Raw genomic sequence first — 25342 nt, forward strand, 5'->3', positions numbered from 1 at the left:
ATGTCCCCAGTCATGGCCTGGGTCTCAGTCCTGGCTGCTTCTCTGTCGCTCAAAGAGATAGTTTCTTCCGTGGTGTTTTCTCCTGGAGTTGCCTTAAGTTCTCAGAGAGTTGGTTATTTTAAAAAACTAAAGAAAACTAATACAGTACCCTTCCTTATATGTTACCAGTATGACGTCATCTATGTGACCTGCTCAACAAGCCTTAGTTCAAATACTTAAGTAGGTCCTTTCATTTTTAGAAAGCTATAGTTCATCTCACCCTCCCTTCTACCCCCACATGTATCATGGAGACTACACAGCAAGTTTTACCTTCCCATTCTTCTTAGCAATCCTTGTCTTTCAAGAACCCCATTCACAGGTACCCAGGCACCTTCAAACCCTGCCTGGCCATTAACATTGGTGACAGAGGCTTTGAAAGGGAGGAGGTAAGACATTGATTTAAAAACAAAAACCAAACAAAGAAAAACACCTGCTCAGGCCTGGAGGGGTAGTTCTGTTATGGAAAGGAGGTAAGAGGACATTCCTGTCAGGGTAGCCTCATCTACATTCAGTTTTAACCATGTGGTTTTTGTCTGTAAGTTTACAAGGCTACAGATGGATCCCACAGCCTGACAACCTAGGCAAGCAGTCTACCAAAGACACAGGAATGCAGGGTTGCTGACACCCCCCACCAACTACAGGCTGCATCAGCTATTTGCTTCTGTTCATCTCAGGGGCTATATATATCACAGTGATCTAGCACAGATGCCACCTGTATCACCATTACAGAGTCCCAAGTGGACCAGGAAAAAGCTACTGAGTTTGGTAAAACAGCTAGAAATCCTTGTGTAGAAGAGTCTAAAGTTTCATTGTGTGGGTGATCTTTCTCTCCATCTGTGGCTAAATGCAGCAATTAGTGGTCTTGGAATAAACTTTGACATTATCTATAATTCAGTCTCACACTGTCATTTGACTCTTCTCCAAAGCATGTGAGCATGTTTGCTTAGGATTTTTCCAATTTTCTTTAACAATTTGTACAGGATGATACCTTCCAAGCAAAGATGAAATAATTTTCAAGTTACTGTTACAGATTAAAAATCCTGGTGCCTACAGTTTCTACAATGATCACAGAGAATATAGTTTTTAAAGCATTTTCTAAGCAACCTGTAGCTAGCAATGTGGTGGCACATGCCTTTAATCCCAGGACTTGGGAGGCAAAGGCAGGCAGATCTCTGTGAATTCAAAGCCTGATCTTCAGGGCTAGTTCCAGGACAGCCAGGACCCTAACTCGAAAAACCTACATGAACAAACAAGGCATTTTCCAATTATTTAACACACCAATCTTTTATTGTTTTGCAAGTGAAGAAACTAAAATGAAAAGACAAAGAGTAAACACAAGTCTGAGTGGGATGATGTCATACAGGTGAGGCGGGTACAAGATAGAATGAGGCCTGTCTTTGGAAGAGAAGGAAGGATGGGCAGGAGAAAAGTTTGAGGGAGGAGGAGGAGACTGGAATGGAAAGGACGGGAGACTGGAGGAGAGGAGAATCTGCCTTGGAGAGAGAGCATGGAGGCTGATGTTAAGATTCCACACTGTACCTTTACAGGTTGTCATGAATGTTCTTAAGGGGTGGATGTGTACAGGCTTTGTATGTTTAGGTGGACAATTATATCTTATCAATTGGGTCAGAGGTTATTGTGTTGTGTGTTCTTGTGGCGATTTGACTTTGGGAGAGTGTGTGGGGCAGAGACACTGGGTCTGGAGTTGGGATGTGTGCTTCTGGCAAGATGTCTACCAGATACCTTAGGGCACTGTGGTGCTGGATCTAGTGGGGGTAAAAGACAGCCCCTGTTATTTTACAACAAGTCTGTATTTGGTGTCAGTAGTAGAATCAGGCCCAACCCACATCTCAAAGTCTGATCTCCACAAGCTCTTCTGTTTAATAAAACCACACCCTACCTCTAACCCAGATGTTCATCTAACACCAGCCTAGATCACTTCATTATCTGTTTGCATGTTCTTTTTTTGTATAAGTAATGCAAGCAGAAGGTAAGGGTCACATTCTGTCATTGTCCTAAAAGACATATCTGTCAGAACAAAAGTCTATCAGAGACTTGCACTGATGGATGGGAACGTGATTCTAGACAAGTCTTGAATGGCAGACATTTCTCCAACGGTGAAACGTTCCACACTTGAGCTATTCAATACATTAGCCATGTGAAATGCAAAACTAAGGAACCAAATGTTAGATGTTACTTAACAGAACTAGCCTAAATTGAAATAATCACAGGCAGCTAGTGCTGATTTTGCTGGGTAATGCAATTCTGTACCTGGAAGCCTGGAAGCAGACCTTAATCTCAACATCTAAATGTTGCAATGAATCTGTGAGCACAAACCAAAAAAACAAGCATCAACTTAGTGGTGAGTCCAGACACGGCACTGGTTTACTCAGGACGTTCATGGAACTGGTGTGGCCGTGATACCATCAGAGTAACACAACCAGCAAGATAACGGTGCAATTATCTTGTGATCTCTGTAAACTCCTCTGGGCAGCCAAACCCAATGACTGACTGCAGAAGCCAAGACCTGCTGCTAACAGGATCACCTCCAAAGGGAAAAGTCAATTCCATTCTGCAGCCACAGTGGCTTTCTCGGTAGAAAATTCACTCTGAACAGAAAACCCCTCCAAACAAAAATGAACCCGGGCTTAGAGATGTGAAATGCAGACTTCTCTTAGAGAACTGGTCAACACTGTCTGTACTTTAAGAAATTTAAGGCACTGTCTTCAAAGCCACGCCCTTCTTTTCATCTCTAGGACAGCAAATCCATACCATATCCTAGTATGGTTTGTCTCTGTCTTCTCCCTACCTTCGCCTGGCAAGATGCTAGATTTCACTTAGATAAAAATGATAGGGTTCTACAGCAAACTCTTCTTGGGGTTAAAATTATTGAGTCTTTCAGAACTCCATGGGGAGGTTTGATAAATTCCATAAACAAAAGCAGATGTCATTTCCTATAGCTTTGGTCTAGTTATGGTCCACCTTCAAAGCACCTCACTAGTGCTAATAGCAAGGGTGGACATTCTTGGTTCTGATTCTTCACCTCTGCACTACGCCTCAGGGTACTCATTTATACATTGATGCCACACTTAAATTATTCCTCAAGTATCTTAAAATTCTCAAACTTCCATTTCGTGACAGTCACATCACTTCAGGCCTCTTTTTTTGTAGCTTCCTAATTACAATTAATTGATCTACTTCTTTACACGAACACACATGCATGCACACCGTAATTTATGCAGCAGAACCAATTATGCATAGTCTGCTTCAGTAAATCCATTCTCCAAAATGTATACCATTAGTTTATGAATAGAGAAAAGATATCTATGCTTTTATAGTATTTCAAAATCAAAGTCCTAGCTGAGCACGTTGGCACATGCTTATAACCCCAACGCTTAGGAAGCAAGGCATGAAGACTTCAAATTTTAGAGCAGTCTGGGGCTATATATCATAGTGAGATCCTGCCTCAAAATAGAAATGAAAAAAGTAAGTAAATAGAGGATAGAGAGAAGGCTAGGTAGGTAAAAGTGCTTGTTGAATAATTAAGAAGACCTGAGTTCAGAACCCAGCACCCACATAAATGCCAAGCCTCTCAGAGCATATACATACATACAATAGCTGACAAGGCAGCTGGCTAAGGTATATAGGTTACAGAGTCCAGAGGAGAGGGAAAAGGCTTCACTAAATCACTCCCAAAGGATGGAGCTACAAGAATCAAATGCATGATTCCTATCTCATGAGCGATGAGGTCCTAATCACTTGCCTAAGAAACCTCATCTGCTAGTCACTCATCACTTCTGAGAGGATCCATGAAAAGAAGAATGCTATCACACCCAGAGGAATCAGAGTTGTATATGCTCTGACAGGCATATAATCAGCTCGGAGGAAGATCTAAAGCAGCAGGGTATCTGATGCAAGGGCACCTGGAAACTAATCCTGGAATTTCTAAAATGCTTATTAAAATATTCAAGAAGCCTCATGGTTTCCAGGGAAAAGCTGTGAAGCTTCACGAAGAGAAGCTTCAACAGTGAGTGTGAGATCTTGGCTGTCAATTGGATTGGATCTAGGATCAGCTAAGAAACACCACCTCTAGGTGGGTCTGTGAGGGTGCTGGTTAGAAGAATTAATTGAGGGGAGATACCCCTCCCCACAGTGAAAGGCGCATTCCCCATATAACAGATATAGAGATCTTCGGGGAAAGCCAGTGTTTTAGTGCCTCTCTGTCTTAGCCTGCTGTATGTGCATCTACTCTATGGCGTCTGTCACTGCCACCGCCACCACCGCCATCCTTCACTGACATCGGAATCCAGTTATTCAGACTTCCAACATGGACTGAGGTCAGTGGCTCTCCAGAAATCCTCCAGGTCTTCAATGCTAGATTGGGACTACTTAGCTACCTCGTCTTGTGGACCAGACCATCCAGCTATCCTGCTCTTAGCTTTTCCAGGGTGCAGCTTATCACTGTTGGATTACCAAGCACATATGCTATGGGCCAATCTAATAAGCCTCTTTGCAAAAGCATGTTCAGTCAACTGACCCTGTTCCTCTAGAGAACCTGACCAATAACACGGTAGGGAAATCCGTACCATGCCACATGCCACATCATTTTGACTGAACAGGTCTCAGGAAAAAGCACTATGGTACCTTACTACTTCTGCATCCCTCCTCTTTATTCCTTTGGTTACTTGAGCATCCTATAGGATGATGTCATTATGCAGGTGAAGGCAGGTACAAGATAGAACGAGGCCTGTCATTAGACAAGAAGGAAGGATGGGTGGAAGAACAGTTTTAGAGAGGAGGAGACTAAGGAGAGAAAAGACCGAGAGAACATGGAGGCTGATGTTAAGATTCCTCTCTGCACATTTACAGGTTGCTATGAATATTCTTTTTATTTATTTATTTATTTTTTGGTTCTTTTTTTCGGAGCTGGGGACCGAACCCAGGGCCTTGCGCTTCCTAGGCAAGCGCTCTACCACTGAGCTAAATCCCCAACCCCTGCTATGAATATTCTTAAGGGATGGATATATACAGACAGGGCTTTGTATGTCTAGGTAGGCAATTATATATTATCAATTGGATCAGAGGTTATTGTGTTGTGTGGCGATTTAGATGAGTTCAAGAGTGTGTGGTGGCTGGAGACACTGGGCCGCCATGGAACTGGGATGTGTATGTCTGGCATGGTGGCAATCTGCCTTGGGAACTAGATGAGTAGAGAGATTGTTGCCTGGCTCAGAGAGTAGCCATTGGCAGTGTGATATGGGATGGAGCAAAGCAGGTGAGACACTTTGCTGACAGATGAAAATATCAAACAGATGTCTTGGGGCACTACGGTGACAGATCAAGTGGGAGATAAAAGAAGCATTTTAGTTTCACAGCAACAGCATCCTATGAGTGTCTTTTGTTCTGCAGTCTCCTGTGCAGACATCTTATCTCCATCTGGCCTCTTTTGTCTCTAGTGATTCCTGGGACCACCATACTTCATCTACCCACCCGACCTGTAAGACAAACTTACATAGATAATGATTTGTGACTTTGTTTTGACAGAAAAATCCGATCGCTGGTATTCTAAACCCTGATAAAGGTATCTTGGATAACTGAAGCTCTCATTACCTTTCCCTGGTAAATACTTTATGAAGCCTTTTGTCCTCGTGTTCTCACTTGTTAAAAAAAAAAAAAAAGTTGTAAAGACCTAACTGCTCCTTCTGGATGGAATATAACATACACACATTACAATAACCCTCGCAGATATCAAAAGATGGGTCTTTTAAAAAAGCAGTGATGCTGTTTTTAACTGTGATCTTTGTGTAGAAAAAGGGGTCCAGAAACTCATGTGGCCAACCACAATTCGCATCTTATATTATTACATACAAGCCCATGCTTTTATTCTAAATATTGCCATAAAACACACACACACACACACACACACACACACACACACACACACACACACACTTTGAAAAGAAAATGCTCCAATTATTACAATACCACTATAAAGACTCAGAACGCCCTTAAATTCTGTCGGTTAATACTGACCACATAAGCCCTTGGGTAAATTATGACTGACCATTTTGCCTCTGCCAAAAACAAAGTCCGAGTTTTTGTGGTGTATTTTTTTCTTAGTCTGTGAGCTTCCTTCACATAATTAAATCCTAATGACTAACAGGATGGGTGAATGCCATGATGCCTAGTGGAATGATCCAGATCACAAAGAAGTGGTGTTTTATTTTTTAAAGAAGGGTTTTTTTTTAATTTATTTACTTTATGTAAGTACACTGTAGCTGTCTTCAGACACACCAGAAGAGGGCTTCTAATCCCATTACAGATGGTCGTAAGCTACCATGTGGTTTCTGGGAATTGAACTCAGGGCCTTGGAAGAGTAGTCAGTGCTCTTAACTGCTGAGCCATCTCTCTAGCTCCAGAAGAAGTTTTCTTAATAGTAACACTGTTAGAAATCAGGGGTCCCTGAAACAGTTAAGTTACTAAAAGCCAGTCAATTAAAATGAACAACATGAAGTACCTTCAGTAGCCAATCACAGTAGCCTTTCTTTGTTGACCTAGCCAAGTAAGTTAAGTTTTGAAGGAAATTCAGTGACCCCTTTTCGCAGCCTTCAACCAGGACTGTCCCATGCCCATTACCCACACCTCTCGTTTCCTAAACACCTCCCACACGAAAATAGCTAATAAATTTATTTGTGGTTCTGATTCACATTAACTAAGAGCTAGAAGATGAACAAAAACTCTTAGCAATGACTAAGCAAAGTGATGTAATTTAGTCATGAAAAACAAATGTGAACAGTGAAGTCAAAGAAAAGGGATGGAGGGATGGGAGAAAAACAGCTCTACGCCTAATAAGAAGCCACCATGGTCAAAGCCAACATTTTCCTTCAAAGGCTAACATGTCAGCCTCAGTAACACAGAGCTATCCTGTCCAGGACGGTGTTCATGCAGATAGATTCGAATTTGGCTCTTTTCCACTTATGTTTTCTACTTCTTGATCTCCACTTTACAAAACTGCGTGAGAGCTTTTTAGACTTCTTTCCTGTGCCAAGGCAAAAATGAAAATGGATTTTGGTAACAAAAGTCAAGGACCTCAGTATCCAGCAAAAATCACCTTTCTGTTCCCTCATCTGAAAAATCAACAAAACCTGAGCCTCTTCCTTTCTCAAAAAAAGCAGGAAAATAAAGTTTGAAATTTGCAATTTAGTATGTAAATTATATTTGGTTTTGTTTAAAATTATTAAACAGAAACAGTACAGAATTTACCAAAAAAAAAAAAAAAGCTGTTGCCTGCACTTCAAAGTATCATTATCAATAATCTTAGTTTTAAAGACTCCAAACCTGCTTCCTTCCCTCAAGGTTTCTGTAAACCTCGCCAGTTCACAATGCGATCCCACCCACTCACTGTCAATCACATAAAGGTCCCGCCCCCTCCAGCAAACTGAGTCTGAGCATTACTCTGGCCCGGGGCTGAACCAGTGGCGCTGACGTCAGCTGGCGACCGCGGCCACATTCCTAAACAGTTCAGACAAACCCAGTGGTGGGAAGCTTCGAAAGCCCTCAGCTGTAGTGAGGGAAGCAAAGGCTTGGCGGGCAGCCAGACTCCTGAGCTCAGCATTTTGTAATGCACTTCCTTTTTACTTAACAGCTTGCATAATGCCCTTAACCCTTTCTTACCTGCACCTCACCTTTAACCCCTTCTTTTCTGGGTCCAAAATATTCCTTGCAACTCAGTCTTCCCATGAGTCTGTAATATTTTCTCACCAAATCACAACTGATTAACTTTTAATACTGCTGAAGAAGGAATTTAATTAAACACACACGTTCCCTACTACCTAACTGAACTACCCAAGTTTCACCTCTGAAAATAACATTAATTTGTCAGTATGGAAACATTTTATTTTATTAATTCTTAAGCCTTTTTTTATGATGATAATACTGAGGACTGAACTAGGACCTTGAACATTTAGTGCTGCTATGCAAGTCCCTTCATAATTTACATTTTTACAATTTTTTTTAAAAGAGTGTAGCTTCAAATAGTCCACACTACAGAACAGGGTATGCAGTGGCAGTATCTTCTCCAGCCCTGTCTCTGGCGGCTTGGTTCTCAGAACTGACAAGCAGTATTTCTCTGTGTTCACCCCGTACTGGGAGGAGGGGGGCAAAAGTATGCTCAACCCTATTTTCTCCTCATTGTACAATAATAGTGACTAATTAGCTTCCTCAGGTTTTGTTTGAAGCACAAGGAATTGCAGTATTTTCTGACCCCCTATACAAGAGCTATGTCTAGAACATTTCCAATCATTCTGCTTAATGCTATGTATCTCTACAGAATGCAATCTTAGAAGGAAAACAAAGCATGGGGCCATGTGACTGTCACCCCAACACGCAGGGTAACAGGAGGAGTGAATGCAGAAGATTGATGAGTTCTAAGGCAGCCTCAGCTCCATAGCTAGATAGGAAGTTATGGTCCCCCTGGATTACATTATGTAGACAGTCTTTAGTTGAAACACCTACATGGAGGACTACTAGACCAACACCTGTGCTGGCTGTTAAGCGTGCACACCTCCCTCACAGAGGTTGCCTATCTTTCTCTCACAAGTGATACCTGAAGATTCACACCTTCTCAAGCAACTCCTGAGCTCTGCATTTTGTAATATGCTTTCCTTTTCTGTCACGTGACTGCAGACCCTTTGCTCTGTCACTGTTACCAAGATTCTTTTATTTTTGGAAAACAGATTTCAGTACTTTACTACTATTCCTTTCAGACTACGAATGTAGCTGGGCATTTCTACCTTTTGAGAGCAATTTGTTTCTTTGTACACTATCCTGTCATGCCCTTTCCTCAATTTTCTATTGGTCTTTCCGTCTCACTACTTTGTAGTTGCTTTACTTAAAAGTTTAAAATTTTCTATTTTTATTTTGTTTTTCAACAGGCAGAAGTGGTGGCTCAGCAGTTAAGCTCCTGAGCTCTTGCAAGGGATCCAGGTTTGGTCCCCAGTACCCACAATACAAGTTCACAACTGCCTAGAATTCCAACTGCAGGAGATCTGACACCCTCTTCTAACCTTCCAGGCACCTAGACATACATGGTTCACTTACATATAGTTAGGTGCATATGCATACACAAAAAAGACATGAGTAAATCTTTAAAATTCTTTACACGTGTGTGTGTGTGTGTGTGTGTGTGTGTGTGTGTGTGCAAAACATGCAACCAACATATACACATATAAATCAGAAGACAAGCTCAGAGAATTGGTTTTCCCTTTCCACCATGTGGGTCCTGAGGCTCTAACTCAAGCCATTAGGCTTTGTGGCAGTTGAATTCTCCTGTTGAGCCATCATGTAATACTGGGGTGGCTTGAGTGAAAATGGCCCCCACAATCCCATAGGAATGACATCATTGAAGGAGTGTCCCTATTACAGTAGGTGTGGCCTTGTTGGAAGAAGTGTGTCACATGAGTGGGCTTTGAGGTTTCAGAAGTTCAATTCAGACCCTGGTGGCGCATGCTCTCGCTCGAGTGTTCTCCCTCCCTCTCGCCCCCCCCCCTCTGTCTGAGGATCAGGATGTAGAGCTCTCAGCTACTTCTCCAGCCTGTGTGCTGACATGCTTCCTGCCCTGACGATAATGGACTAAACCTCTGAAGTGTAAGCCAGCCTCAAGAAAATGTTTTCCTTTATAAGAGTTGCTGTGGTAATACTGTCCCTTCAAAGCAATAAAACCCTTAACGAAGACGCATACTATTCCTTTCAATATAATCTTTAGGGATTGTTTTTTAAGGGGAAAAAATAACGGAGGGATTGGCGAGCCGGCTCAGAAGTTGAGTATTTCCTGCTCTTGCATCGGACCCATTTCAATTTCCAGAACCCACATGACAGCTCACATCCACCGTAAGCCCAATTCTAGAGGACCCAGTACCTTCTCCCGGCTCTACAGGTTCCAGGCATATAGGTGGAACACATACACACATTCACACAGAACACACAAACAGAAAATAAAATACAGAAATCTAAATTGTTTTAAATAAATAGGAAGGAGGATGAACTAGTCCTGTCAACTAAGTTTCCCCATTCTTTAGTATTTCTTAGTAACTGCAACGCTACGTCCCTCTAAAGCTCCTACTCTCACACTTATGTAAAACATCATATTGACAAGTAGATATCAAAAGTATACATGCAAACGAGTACATATGTGTTCTGAGCTCTAAGCAGATGTTAAAAGACAGCTCAGTGCCATATCTCCAGGCATGAGATTCAAAGTACTTGAGTGTTAAGAGAAGAAAGGGATAGGAAGAAGGAATTCTGCCAAAGCAAGATGCCTCGAACACACAAAGATGCAGAAGGCCCTAAAGGCATTCGGTCTGGTCCTTAAATGACTAGGCCACCATTTAAATTTCACAGGCGTCCCAATGACCAGATCTCACAGGAGCACAGATGTCAAGAGAAAACCACTGAAAGCTTCCCTGTGTGAAATGAATAGCACATGCATATTTTAAGGTTCTGAACTATGATTCAAAAGACTTTAATATTTTAAGCAAGAGATGGCACTCTCATTATATTTATAAAGTACTACTTTAAACACTAAATGTATTTTCCTATAAACTATAACACAGAGACTAAAGTCCCAACAGACATTAGTTTAAAGCCTAATCTGCTCTCTTCTTGTGCTTCCTGGCCTGTACTTTGGTCCCATGGCATGGAGGCCTGCTCCTTCTGAAAACACGCTTTTGACTTTGCTCTCAGGTTCTTCCTTTAGACTGTCCTCCCAACAACAAAAAACACCAGTCTCTGAACTTAAAGAGGCCTCTCTCACCTCATAAAGTCACAGCTAAGATGGCACCTCTTTAACCATCCCATGGCTAGGGAGGTGGAGGCAGAACAGAATGTAAAAGAGAAATGCCACGTATGTGTTTACATGGTTTCTATTAATGCAAAGAGCTAAGAAACTGAGAAGAAGATGCTGTACTAGATAAAAGATATAAACAAGAATACAAAGCCTTAATCATTTTTAATATCCACTTTGGTATCTATAGCAGCCATTATTATTGTTATTGTTATTATTTCCCTCTTTGGGGACTAATCAGTTTATAATATCTTAAAGCATAGGTTCCTACCAATTACAAATTATAATAAATATAAAGAGGACAAAAGCTAACACATGGTAAATAGGATAGTACAGAAACCAGCCACAACTGGGTGAATACTACTGAACACAAAGCAAAGTTGTCATTTCCAGGATCCCTGTACCTATGGCCCCTTCAGTCACAGACATTTTCATCATTTTACCTACTGGTATTGACTCCTCTGACTTAAGCCCAGACTCCAAAGTCTAGGAAAGGGCACATAATCTGCAGTTCTCAAATCTGAGCCTCAAAATCACCTGCAGGAGCCAAGTATTAATCATAATCTTAGAAGTCAGCTTAACTGAGGATAGGGTCCTGAGATCTATCCAGGCAAGAGGTAACCCTGCCTAGGTGAATGAGATACTTAGACATGGTTTGGAAAACACACAGTGAAGTAGCCCTGAAGGGTGCAAGTTCAGCAAAAGGTAGCAGTAAAACTCCTGGTCTGTCCTGGATTCATTCATTCATATTCTCTCTCTCCTCTCTGTGTACACGCACACGCGAGCACGCACACACACACACACACACACACACACACACACACACACACACCTCTCTCTCTCTCTCTCTCTCTCTCTCTCTCTCTCTCTCTCTCTCTCTCATTCACTCACTGGTAGCTACTGAAGACAACAGCACTGTCAAGAGTCCATCTGCCATCCTTTACAGGAAGGCTTGCAGACTACCAATGAATGTGAACCATGAAGAGAAGAGAGACAAGCAATCCTGTGAGACAGCAGCCACCGGTGAGAGGATCTAGAGACATGAGGAGGGCATCCTAGCACTTCCAAGTTTTCCATCTGCCTCAATGGGGACCCAAAACTTTCCTGTAGCATTAACAAAATAAATAAATAAATAAAACAACAAAACCCACTTTAATCCTCCAAGGGTAGCTGCTAAATTGAACAGGAAAAGGTCACCTAATTTTACCTCCCAGCCGACAAGACTACAGTCAGACTGAGACTTGAAATCATACTTCAGGGACTGAATGTCTGAATAATTTAATTTCCTCACTGACAATACCAATTATCCAGAAGCTCACAAGACTGGAAACTAAAACCTCAGCAGCATGACAAAAATCTACATTGGTCAAAACAGTTTTTTGTTTTTTGGTTTTGTTGTTTTGGTTTTGGTTTGGTTTTTAACCTAAGCATGTGCAATTTTTATAATTCCAGAATCTTGTCTGCATGGATGTTATCGCTTCTGGCTTTATTCACAAGATTTTCTTTTCCAAGTCTTCTACTCTAAAAATTATTTTAATTTAATTATGTATTAAATTAGTTATTTAATTATTTTAATTTTTATATTTTTTAATGTACATTAAGTGTTTTGTCTGGTTGTATGTCAGTGTGAGGGTGCGAGGGTGCGAGAAGCCCTGGAACTGGAGTTACAGAGTGTTGTGAACTGTCATGTGGTTGCTGGGAGTTAAACCCAGGTCCTCTGGAAGAGCAGTCAGTGCTCTTAACCACTGAGCCATCTCGTCAACCCCGTCTACTTTCTAATGCTGGAGACAAGCGCTCCACTTGCTGGCTCTGTCTTCCCTGATCTCTATGTCATTCGTCACACGTGCAAGAGGTAAAGGACTGAGAGCTGAGAGTAATCTCACTCCTTGGTCCGTGAAAGACTAAGGCTGCTAGCTTCCTGGGGACTCACATTTTCCTGTTTACAATGGCTCTCTGCTCTTGTATCCCTGGAAAGAACTGAGCAGAGATATACAGCTTAAAAACAGCACACACACACACAGACACACACACACACACACACACATACTATATATATATATATACATATACACACATATATATATATATATATATATATATATATATATTTGAGTATTGTTTCTGAGACAGTGTGGCTTTAGCAACCAAAAAGGGTTCTGACTGCCCCTGCACCCATCTCGGTTTGAGTAATATAAAAGCTGTGCACAGAGAACCAATCTTAAATGACTGTCTCGGCTGTCCCACTAATAGTTTCAAACTTATTTAAGTTCTAGAAAGAGTTACCAATCCAAGAAAGATACCAAAGGCATGTGACTTCAGTGAGGTCTGAAATCTTGGTTTGTTCTACGTCAGGTGTATAAATGTGGCGAGTGACATGATTGTGAAGAGCACTCTGTGGTTGACATGGTTCAGTGCATCACTTACTCCCTGAGTTTATCACAGAGTCAGAGTCACAGCCATGCACTGCCCCCACACAATCTACACGTTTATCATAAAGGCAGAGTTTTCTTTCATTTGTTCGTTTGCATTATCTGCACGGCCTACCTACCTCACAGCTTATGAGCAAATCACTACTGACTGACTGCTGCCCCACAATTACAGCATATGTAAAAATAGTTATTTTCTCAATTAGATATAAGGCTCAATTGTGCATACATTAAAATATAAATTATACATTATGTTCTACAAGGCAAATATTTCAATCTTCACATGAGACTCAGTAATGGCTGCTATAGGAATAATAACTGAGTTCCTATGTTAGATCCGACTGGATACTTAACCTTTAAGGGGTAAACCTTATGTTCTTAGCAAAGCTGAACATTAGAATTCTAAGCTCCATCTATGGCCAACAAGTGCAACAAGCTACAAACTACAGAGACCTCATTCAAAACACCTTTATTTGCAAAACCTCTGGATGAATTTTGCCTATATACCTTCGAAGTGGGGAGAGAAAAACAAAAATAAAATCATTATAATCCATGCTATAAAATCTATAACAAGTTTATTTTTCAAATGATTACAATTTTGTATATTATGAGACAGATCTAAATCAAGTAAAGTTCCAGTTATAATAAGTGATATAGCCAAATCTTGCTGTATTTTTTTAAATCTATTGCAACTAAATATATTAAAATTCAAAACTGCATGGGTCCATCTGGAAAATAACTCTCCTAAGTATATCACTGCAAAGCCCGGGGGGAGGGGGGGATGGATGTTCTGTGTGGATGCATGCTTTCGAATACACACACACACACACACACACACACACACACACACACACCACAAGAAGAGAAAGGACAGAGGATATGGGCGAGTACTCTGTGGATGCATGTTTAAGCACACAGGTACCCTCAGAGAAGAAAGGGGGAGCATGAGAAGCGGCAGGGGGGATGGGTTTGGCTTAGTGCAACAGGTGAGCAATGACAATTTTAATGAACTTCTGCTGGTGCACACAAGAGACTTGAAATAAGAAGTGCAGACTAAAAGGAAGATGTGACAGGCTCTGGCTACAAGTCCGACTCTGACACCAATGTCTATGATACAGCATTATCCTCCTACATGTTTTTTAACCAGCTAGCTTTTGATTTAATTCTACTCATAATTCAAACCCATCTCAGCAATACCTACATTTCTTCTTTTCTCAAAGATCCTCTCTCAGCATAGAACATAAAATACCTCAAGAGGCCTTCCTACAGGCCACTTTATGAAGCTGACTCTAGAATATACTCAGACTGCTCAGGTTAAGTCTTCTAGGGGAACCTTGGTATGTGCTTGTAGTGGTTCCTATGAGAAACTGGAACATTTCTTAATTTTCAGGACTTCCTCTGTAGTTGGTGCAGCCATCTCCCTTTTTAACATTCAATATTATGCACTCTGGGACTAGAAGTCAAGGAGACTGAATTTAAAAGGGGGAGTAGGAATCACTACCAGCTAAATAAGCATGGCAGTGAGGGTGACCTCATATCAGTAGTCTAACATAGCCAAAAGTCAAAACTGATATAGAATTTGCAAGATACATCAGAAAACTAAGGTAAAAGCTTCAACCAAGACAAGTGACATGTAAACCCAGTAAAAATACATCGGTTCCAGAGCCCAAAGATCACTGTCAGGGTTCTCTGCCAGTCACGTGAGCAGTACAGCAGCTGTTTGCCCAAAGCCTCCGTCAGACTGTGCCCCAGTAAACACTTCCACTTACCACTCGGGAGGAACTCAAGGGTGTGACCAGCAAGAATGAGGAAGTGGCCTAGATCTCCGCTGCCCTCAGCCTCGGCCAGAGCTCCTCCTTGCAGTGGTCAGCAATTAACACAGACTCATAACCAGTCAGTGAGTCTACTGAATGCTCAGACCTGAATGAGACGTCTATCTAAGGCCATCCCTAGCACTCCGAGTGCACTGAGGAAGAGGGGCTCAAGGGATGTAGGAGCCAGAGGGTGGGGTAACTGCTGGGAATTGCTGCCTCCTGGACTTGACAAGAACGTTTTGTGGCTATGATTAACCAATGCTCCAAGGGCAGCACAAACTGGATCCAGCAAAAGGTGACATAAAAGGGTGAGAAGGACATGTTGGAAATACTCATAGGAGTGGGAGGCAAAAGGTGGGGTTCCTGAAGGGAGTTTGGGGAGCACATAATCGAGGTGCATTGTTTACATATATAAAATTGTCCAAGAATTAATTTTTTTTTAAGGGAATGAGAAGGTGACTACCAGAGGGACTTAAAAATACCCAGAAGAAAGGCTCATAAAAATTCCACAGACCAGAACAAGTGACAGATAACCCACAAAGAGGAAGATAAACATAAAATACTCTTTAGGGGCTCAAAACATGGGCTGTCTGTCTATCAAAGGAGGCCCTGTTCACGAGCAACTCATATACAAGGCAACACTGGAGAGGCTACACACAGAGATGCTGTCTGTTTAAAAATAACACTTGGGCTCTGAGAGGAAATTACAGCTCTAAGGCATGCTTAGTGTGTCTTGCACTCATTGTGTTTGTCCTGTATGGGGTTCTGTACGGTTTTCTGAGGGTCACGCTTTTTAAATGACAGGTAGAAATCAGAGTTGCTGGGGGAAGCAAGCATGATTACATGGAGTCTGAAATCATGTCATAGGAGCATAAGCAAAGCTTCGGAAGCAGAACTGGGAAATGAGCAGACATAATCCTTATTCAGAACCTGATGATGGATCACGTAAGCTCCGTAACAGACATACTGGTGCCCAGGAAGCAGTAAGGAGCTCATACGATATGACTTACAACCAAAACTCTGAAAACCAAGGGTGCCCCCTCTCTGGCAGAAGCAAAGTGACTGTAAAATGAAGCCTTGCCGTGGACACTTCAGCAAAGACACTCACACATGCTTAGGTCACACAAAGCTACTGCCAATGATGTGGTTCCATAATCTGGGGCTTGCCTGCGCACAGGGGAGAAACGGACGCTAACCAGAGAGCTGCCGTGCCGGGGCCGGGGCTCAGCATCGAGGCCAGCTTGCTGAGCTCTCACTGTGCGAGTTTCTCCCTCCAAACACCACCACTCCAGTCCTCACGCTCACAGGACACATGAGCTGCCTGGTCAGATTTGGGGGAGAATTCAGAGGAGACAAACACCTTGTGCAGGACAAGAGGTTTTATTTTTCAGTTCTTCGTGTAATGTCCAAAGGTGCTGAAATTGCCCACAAGACACCACCCCTCAATACATGCTGACAGCATCTAGTTTCTCTTACAAGTCAGCTCTAAAGGCTTTGCAACTGGAGGTATGGGCCCTCAGCCACAGAGAACATGCTTCAAAGTCTTGCTCACGCCTTCCAACCAACTCAGTAAGGGAAGAGATCTGGAAAACAAAAAGATCTTACTGTGTCCCCCGCCCTAAACCAAAAATAAATAACAGAGATGGGTTCACTGGCAAAGCAGATTTTCATGTGTACAAGAACCTGGCATGAGACAGTAAAGTTCTCAACCCAATATTCCAGACAAACTCAACGTGGTCAATCAAAATATATTGTTGTTGTTGAGACAGGGCCACACACTGGATCATGCTAGTGTTGAACTCGTGGTCATCCCCCTGCCTCTGCCCTCAGGTGTTGGGATTACAGGTTTGCATCAGAATGTCCATCTTCAAACTATTTTTCAAATGTTAGTCTTTATGTGTGTTTTTATAGTACAACAGCCTACAACTCAACCTTAAACTCAGTCACCTTGCCTTGTCTCGTAACACACTCTCTGGTGGCGCTAGCTCTCAGATTCAGTTTGTCCTCTAACTTAGAGAAGACTGTAAGAAATGATATCACACAACGGTTACGTTCGTCGTGAAGGACACCTTCTTAACCAGTCACTGTACTGAGCATTCCATAAGCAGTGCTGACAAGTAAATACTATTCCTATTTACCAGATTGAAAAAAACAAGGCTCTGAGAGAATAATTTACTTGATCAGGTCAAAAGGTACTAACTCTCAGAATTCTGATCCAAACCTAAGCCACGAGCTTCAAAATCTCAGCCATTGCCCCGCCTGGCCTGACCAGAACCACAGTGAGGGAATGAGATCCAGGTTCACTCAGTTTCACAGTTCCAACAGCAAAACAGGTCATTATCTCACCTCCCACAGAGCTGCTGCTTTGGGATCAGAGGCTTAAATGGCAGGAGGAGCTGCCTAGCATGCTTATGACAACAATGGTTAATGTTCCTTCCTTCCTGCTCAAGCTCCCTCACTTTCCCTCAGTGTAGCTGAATTTCGACCATACATTTGGACCACAGATATTAGTGAACTAAACAGGTGAGCAGTCTGTGTCCCCTTCAGAAGTCACCTCAAAATAGATTAGATGATGAACCACCTATGTTATAGTTCCTAAAGGAGCCCACAATACCCACAGACCAACAAAGCTAAACTGTCATTTTTCTCCAAAAATGAAGACTTATAGTTTTGACTGCCAATGCCCAAGACATTTCCTGACATCCTAATAAAACACTTAAGGTAAACTTGATTAAGATCAAATTAGTTAGTGGTAAATCCGAAGTATTTAAGAAAAACTATTTTGATTGTCTAAAATACATTTCCTGTACGATTCTGAAGTTGTGTTACAACAGAGAGAAAACTTCTAGAAGGGAATACATTTTGAAATATTATGTTTTTAGACTGCATACAAATCAATAACCAGAAGTGAGCAGCCTGTTTCTTTTATACAGTAAAAGACCTCAGGCAGACTCCACATGAGGCAGAAAGTCAGAAGACATTGGTTTTAACTCAAGGTTTCCTTTACTCTTCATTACTGAGACAGTCATGGTAACCAGTCTCCCTGAAACGGAGATCCCTCGTCTGTACACTGGAAATCATTTTTAAAATTCTATAAAGGACAAATGCATTGGTATTATGTTTATAATATTCCTAAGAGAACTTTACAGTTCAACAATTTAGAAAAATTAATTATGTGGAAGAAATTAAAATTAAAAGATAACTCATTTACATCCCTTGTCCCTTAAACACCATGTTTCAAAACACTTAGTTTACTTGTAATCTAGACTTCCCTCTTCATTTCTAAACTTTCTTAAGCCATGCCACTTTAAACATTACTCTATATCCCTAAAATATTTTCTGATACCAGCACTACCATTTGCATAGCATTTTACAGGCTAAATAAAGGTTCTGCTGACATTTGAATGAAAACATCCAATCCTCAAAAGAAACTGTAAGTCAAGTGAGTTAAGTGTAGCTGGGGTGATTACTCAAATGAGGAAGATAAAAGTGACCAGCTTACGTCATCCACTGTCCTTAGCTTTGAAGAGTGCTTGACTTAACTATGTGCTGGCTTTCCAGCGGGGGAGGTGGGGGGCGGGGAGGAGGATGCGGCAGCCCCTCAGTAGAAACCATTCCTCCTGGTTCCCTCTTTCCTTGGGAAGAAATACTGCCATAGGACTTCTGGCTGTAGCTATAGCCTACAAGGCCATAGAGTGGCCAGAGTAAAGGGCAAGCATTCCATGGGGTTCTGTGTTGCAAAGCAGATTGTATACTAAGTGAACTTTTAGCTCAGCCATGGGGTTTGGTGGATAGAACGTAACTGTAAGGAGAACAGCTGTCCACCCCAGGCACAGCAGAGCGAGCAGAGACAAAGTAGGAGCCAAAGCTCAACCTTTGCCCCCCCCCCCCCGCCCAACATTACTCTGCCACCAAATGTCACACTGTAACTATGATTCTAGTCTGTTAAATGCTTGAGAAACACAACCTTTCCAGACTCTTTAATTTCTAAGAAATATACCAGGTTAGGGTGTCTTAAATCAACTCCACTCAGAAAAAATACATAGACATTTAAGATCAACAGCCCACTCTCCCAGAGGAAAGCAATTTTCTTTACTTCATCTGAACAATTAATAGAGCAATAAATTACCTTATAACACTTAAATATGCAATTACCAGTACAGTCCCTGGCCTGCTCAGTCTTAGTTACAAAAGGCCAAATGAATACAATACCTTAATTTATAAATGAGGATTTGAAATCTCAATCCCCTGACACATCAAAAAGAAGCAGAATTTTCAACCAAGTGTTTTTCAACTCTGAAATTTACTCTGTTTTTAAGTCAGGTTTTAAGAAATCAATTTAGTATTTTCTAAGTTATTGCCTCTGCCTAGCTCTGTTCTCTTTCTGTCAATTAACCCACTGATTTTTATTATAACTCTGAAACTGCTAACTTAATACAAAGATGATACCCTGACAGATTCGTAGCTGAGTGTAGATATGAATGGGATGGGGGATAAATGTACAAGTGGCCTTCTGCTCCACAGACTGCCCTTATACACCCCACAGTCTGTCCTATCTCAAGCCTGTCTATACCAGGATATGCCGTATGCTGCCTCCTCCACCAGGAATCCCTCCTCCAGTAGACTCTGTACAGAGAGACCCCTCAGTCCTGAGCAGTTACAGTGTGAGGAAATGGTGCCCCTACATTCAGCCATCTTTCTACTCACTGTTGGAAGTCTTGATTCAACTTGTCTGATGGGGTAAGTCACATGAGAGACAAACACCCTCTAGTACCAATGCGTAGTCATTCTCTATTCAAAACTAGGATTTTATCATTTCCTAAAGTGAGCACAACAGGATTTCACTGGATCATCTTGACCACGCCCAGAAATCAACGCAGGCTAGACGGTCAAGTCTAACCTTCATCATAGTGCCGAGACCCATCAAAGCCTGGCCTGCCTTTACCACACTGTCTCCTGCCAGTACCCTCTTCCAACACCAGGATACAGATACCATCTACAGAAGCTGTGTAGAATGATCTTTCTTGGAAAAGATAGGTAATTTCTACATCCCCATATCTGCACAAGACTTAATTCCTAAAATCTCTTTCCAACCCACCCTGTCTGGCCAATTATCTCTCCTTCTTAAAGCCACAGGTCCACCCAACTCCTCATATTTGCCATTTTTAGAAAAACGTTTCCTTCATTTTGGAAGCCTTTACAGATACCCTGACAGATATCCCTAGGAATAATTAACAGAGAACTCTCCCATCACAATGTGCTGCCAATAATTCTGGTTCTGGGACCTACTATCTGCTTTCACTCTAATAAGTTCCTAGAACGTTGAGGGGTGGGGAGAAGACTGTGAATCAGATTTGGGCTCCCAAGACTCGGTGAGCATTGGCACAAATCAAAAACAGTCAACACTGAAGGACCAGCAATTCTCATCCAGTCAGAGAACTCTTCTTCTGCAGAGAGTCAGGGTCCTAGCAACAAGCACTCACTCTTAGCCCTGAGTAAAAGACACTGGATGTGGTCTGGTAACCTGAGCTCATACCCAGAGAAAAGAGAGTACCCCTTGTACCCTATGCTCATGCAGGCAACCCTAATTAAGTACAGTGGGCCACAGACAAATAAAAACACACAAAAATAGGAAGAAGAGTTGAGAAGAGGGAATTCATTGGGGAGGGAAAGGGCCTAAGAGAGAGTAATGAGGAGAACTGGTAAACCAGCATAACATAGGTAGTCAGGTAGGTAGTCAGGTAGACAGACAGCACTGCACCAACACTTAGTCCCTGAGCTGAGAGACCACAACCTGAAGGAGCTCATGCACGTTTGCCTTTTATCTGGGTCTTTATGGCCTTGACTCCACATTTGAGAGTAAACTGCTACTATGAAGCAGAAATAGCAATCCACCGGAGTGTCCACACAATATTCTTCAAACTAAAGCCAGTCTTTCTTGGGCCAAATGTAACCAAGAATGTTCCTAGCCCATCTAACGTGGAACATTTCACACACTTTATATTGGAGGTTGCTTTCCAACCACTCTGCAGATGTAAAGCATCATATTTGAGAAAAGGAGATATGAATACAAAAAGACTATATAGAGAAGTCCACACAGCACCCATCAGTGCACTGAGCTCCCTTTGTCCTATGTATCTGGATGATCAGTGCATTTGACCTACTGACACAGTTGACTATACTATATATTTAGTGCCAAAATATAATTATATGTTAAATAAATTACATAAGCTATTTCATTATGAAAATTTGTACCCAAAATATTAAGGGGTCACTATGTTTAGTATAGAATTACTCAGAACAGTGGAGCAAGCTAAGCATCTTTAAAGGGTGCTAAGAAACATTTAAAGGCTTGGTTATGCCTTTAAATGGAACCAGCTTGGCCATTTTTAAGATCACATTCACTGACAAAGGAAGAGAGCCATAGTGTAAGTGAAAAAATAAAAGCTGGTCAACAGTTTGACGAGATATAGGACTTCACTTGCATTCTATCCTCAGTGATGTGCGTCTAAGTGCTTTGGCCTGTACATATGCACATTACCAAACTATAAACAGCAATGATTTCTATACTACCGAAATTAACTGATCTCTGCTTCTTCACAATTTCCTATAGCATCAGCACTTCCTATGGAAAAAAATTTTCTTATGATCAGAAAAAAATTTAAAGAATGCATCTGTCGCCCATGCCATTTCGTGGACAAGTAGATATGCATACCTACCGCACCGTTTTCCGTCTGCTGCTGGGCGTGGGGGATAAGCACAGTATCAGTCAAGTCATTGCTGAACTCTGAATTTTTCTCTTTATGAAATGCATAAAGGATTAAGAAATGTATAATATATAATAAAATTCTTAGACAAAATACATAGGGAGCTCAAAATAAATGGGGTCAACAGATAGCATCTCCTAACAGCAGTCTAGCGTGGGAAGACACTTTGGGGAAGGTGGGACGGCTCAGAGTTAAGGCTGGATCCAGGAAGTCAGCTGGGAGTTAGAGAAAGGTATCACAGGAAGAAGATGAAACAGGGTGCAAACTCTGTACCAGGTTATGTGTTGTGGAAAAGGAAAATTCCACTCTGTCTCATGTCTCAGGCCCCTCAGGAAAAATCATCACTGCCCTTCCTCCCAGAAGTCGTCAAGCCAGCCAGAGGACTTGCTCTCTGTGCTCCTCCATCACAAACTACTGTCGCGCCCTTTCTGGACATTGAGGCTAAACGCATATTTAGCAGAAGACTATAAAAGAAGGCCCATCATCTCCTCACAAGACACATCTGTGGTCTACTGTAACTCTGACAGCACTAGCCATCGCACAGAAAGACCAACAATAGAGGAAGGGGAGACAGACACACATGGGCTTCGTCTATCTGAAGTGGGTGTCCTTAGACTTGCACATGGTATTTTGTTCCTGCATGTGATGCAGTTTCCACATGCGTTGGCTCCTGGAATCCCTGAAGATGTTTGCACTGGCCTCAGAGTAAATTGCCTGAGGGACACTCCGGTGATCATGAAGTCTAGGCTCCCAGCCCTTTCTTTTCCTAGGACTTTACCAGAACAAGCAGGTTCTGAGTGTAAACGGTTCTGGTTTTCAAGGGGGAAGAAGAGACGGGTCTGGGGTTACTTTGCTTTTCAGAGGGTGGCTCTGACATGTCGTTAATTCTAACTAATTTTAAACACATTTGTAAGAACATTTGCTGTGGTAAGTGCTTTTGCCTTACAATGTTAGCCTACAGACTGCTGCTAACCACTCAATTAACTCCAAGCAGTACTTTCTTACAAAGTAACTTTTAACAGGAAAGCTATTTTATGGTTGTTCCCTGTATCCTGTACTTAAAATATCCTATTATTTTCTCTCAAATAATTACAGATACCTCTATCCTGGGACACAAATGAGAACATGGACTGAACCAACACTGGATTGTCATGTCACCAGGGAACTCATGTCACTAGCTGCTTGATGGGACAGTAGTATTTACTGTATCTTGTTACTGGTATTATCCGTTTGATGACCTGAGGAAAGCAGATTTTCCCTGAAAGCAGATGGCCGATCCTCTCTTAAAAAGCTGCTTTCAGACATAGGCAGCCAACTGCAGAGAAATAAACTCACAAGAATCAGAACAAGTCCCTTTGAACTCAACACAAGCCAAATGCTCCCTTGAAAAGAATCTGATTTAGCAAGTAAAGAGAAAGGAACCTGCCGTAAACGAAAAAGCCGGGCAGTGGGCATTTGGCAGGAGAGCAAGGGCAAAGTGCCTCGAAAGGAAAATGAAAGCCAGAAACGTTCAAAGGTACGAGAACCCTTTCTTTTTGTAAACCAACACAGAGGGAGGGAGGGGGTTTTAGCACAGGACAGTCTATTAATCCACTACTTGTGGGATCCTTTTTCTTACGTACACCCATGTTTTGGAAAGTTCCGGATCCTGAAACATACTCCTGATTAACAACACTCAAGTTTCCAGCTGCCTTACATTTGTTCATTTTGTCAAAGCCCTATTTCTACCAAAGCCCTTTGTGCTACTCAGCTCAGCTCACCTTACTAAAAAGGCTCTTCTGGTTTTGTCAGCTGTGCACATGGTAAGCAGCTGGGAAGTCTGGAGAAACCATTAACTACGGACGGACTGAAAACAGTGTGGACATGGCGCCTCACCATTTGTTGCAAAAGAGGTTAAACGATGTAAATTAAAAAACTGAAATTAAGAAGACTATTCATTGTTCCGCACCTGCTCAGGAAGGCTTTACAATCAGCACCGTCCATGCAGTATAGCCACAGAGCAGCTAAAGGAAGTTATGTTTTAATTCCTGTTTAAACAGAGTGGGGAGACTTGCCAAGGAACCACGGCAAAGGGAAATTTTTTGGGAAGGCAGAAGGAGGCATCCGTGGAGGCATCAGGGGTAAGCCAAGGATCACTGAGGCCTGTGCCTCCCCAAGTTCTCTCAATAAACAGCATCCCACAGACAGATAGGTATCTAGAATGCAGGCAGGCGAGCTTTTCACAAGTTCCAAGCTTCAAAGTGTGTTCCTAATTAGTATGCAACTTACAAACAAATGCAGAGCAGGCTTAGTAGTTTCTATCTTCGGCCCTGCTCAACTGCTGGGCGGCAGGGCCTCAGATGCTCTATCCTCACAATGCGCTCTAAAGAGTGGCTGTTAGGAAGGCTCTCCCTTGAGCCTACACAAGGACGGCACTAAAACCTCCTAACCCATAGCCAGCCACAGAGCAAATCCAATCAGGTACCACTGTCCAGCATATTTGCCTGTACTCAAATAATACAGCTCTAGGTTATTGGTCCTTAAAAGCCAGACACGTCTATCAAGGTTATGCAGCCTCTAGGGTCCTGGGAGTGACCGTACACCTCTGCAGTTGCCTCAATTCCGGCCCATATGATCTCAATTAAGGCTACCTGAGACCCAGGGCTGTTATGTCACTTCCTCGAAGATCACAACGAAGTTAAAAGGCTGGAATGAGAATTCGAACCCAGACCCATGTAACTACAGAGCAAGGGTTCATTACTCTCGCCACAGTGCCACCTTGAAGTACTATGCTGTTTTTTAATCACTGTCATCTATACCGTGCCTTAAGACGCAAGGGACACAAGCCATTTCTTCCATTTCGGAGAAATCCTTTAAAAACACAAAAATGTCTCCCATCTCTTAAGATGCAAATCATAATAAAATGTATTTTCTTGACCAACTGTAACAATGTGCTGTCTAGGACAGTAGTGTTTGCCCTTTAGAATGAGAGTGTGTTAAGGCACTTGAGGTGAAACAGACAAACAGTCCACTCCGACTGTCCCCTGGCCTGCAAAAGTTTCTCCCAAAGATTTCTCCTAGTTGCAGTAATTGGTTGTTAAAACTACAAAATGAAAGCCATTTACACATGATCCCATGAATCTAAACTGTACATGAGACATTTGGGGCACACAAAAATCCCAATACCAAATCTAAATTCAAAGTCATTCTACCAGCACTGCATTTTCATCCTAGAGTTAAAAAAACAAACAACAACAAACACACAAACAAACAAACCCAGTATTTTAGGGACTGGAGAGTTGGCTCAACAGTTAAGACTTCTTGCGGAGGACCTGAGTTCAGTTCCTAGCATTATGGTGGGGAGCTCTCTTCTATGTGCTTCCGCTGTGTGCTTGTTCTCAACAGTTACTCAAATTGGAAGACCTGTTAGCAGAAATGTCAGATACTTTGTTTTGGCAAAAGAACATTTTAACCTGG

At 42.1% G+C, this 25342-nt stretch overlaps 1 protein-coding gene across 3 annotated transcripts in view; it reads right to left on the minus strand.

Moving 5' to 3' along the window:
* The window catches only part of Zswim6 (zinc finger, SWIM-type containing 6), a 167724-nt gene that overhangs the window by 102073 nt on the left and 40309 nt on the right, over nucleotides 1–25342 (minus strand). The gene's annotated exons all lie outside the window — the stretch shown is intronic.

The sequence above is a fragment of the Rattus norvegicus genome, chromosome 2 (assembly GCF_036323735.1).
Source record: "Rattus norvegicus strain BN/NHsdMcwi chromosome 2, GRCr8, whole genome shotgun sequence".
Lineage (NCBI taxonomy): Eukaryota > Metazoa > Chordata > Mammalia > Rodentia > Muridae > Rattus > Rattus norvegicus.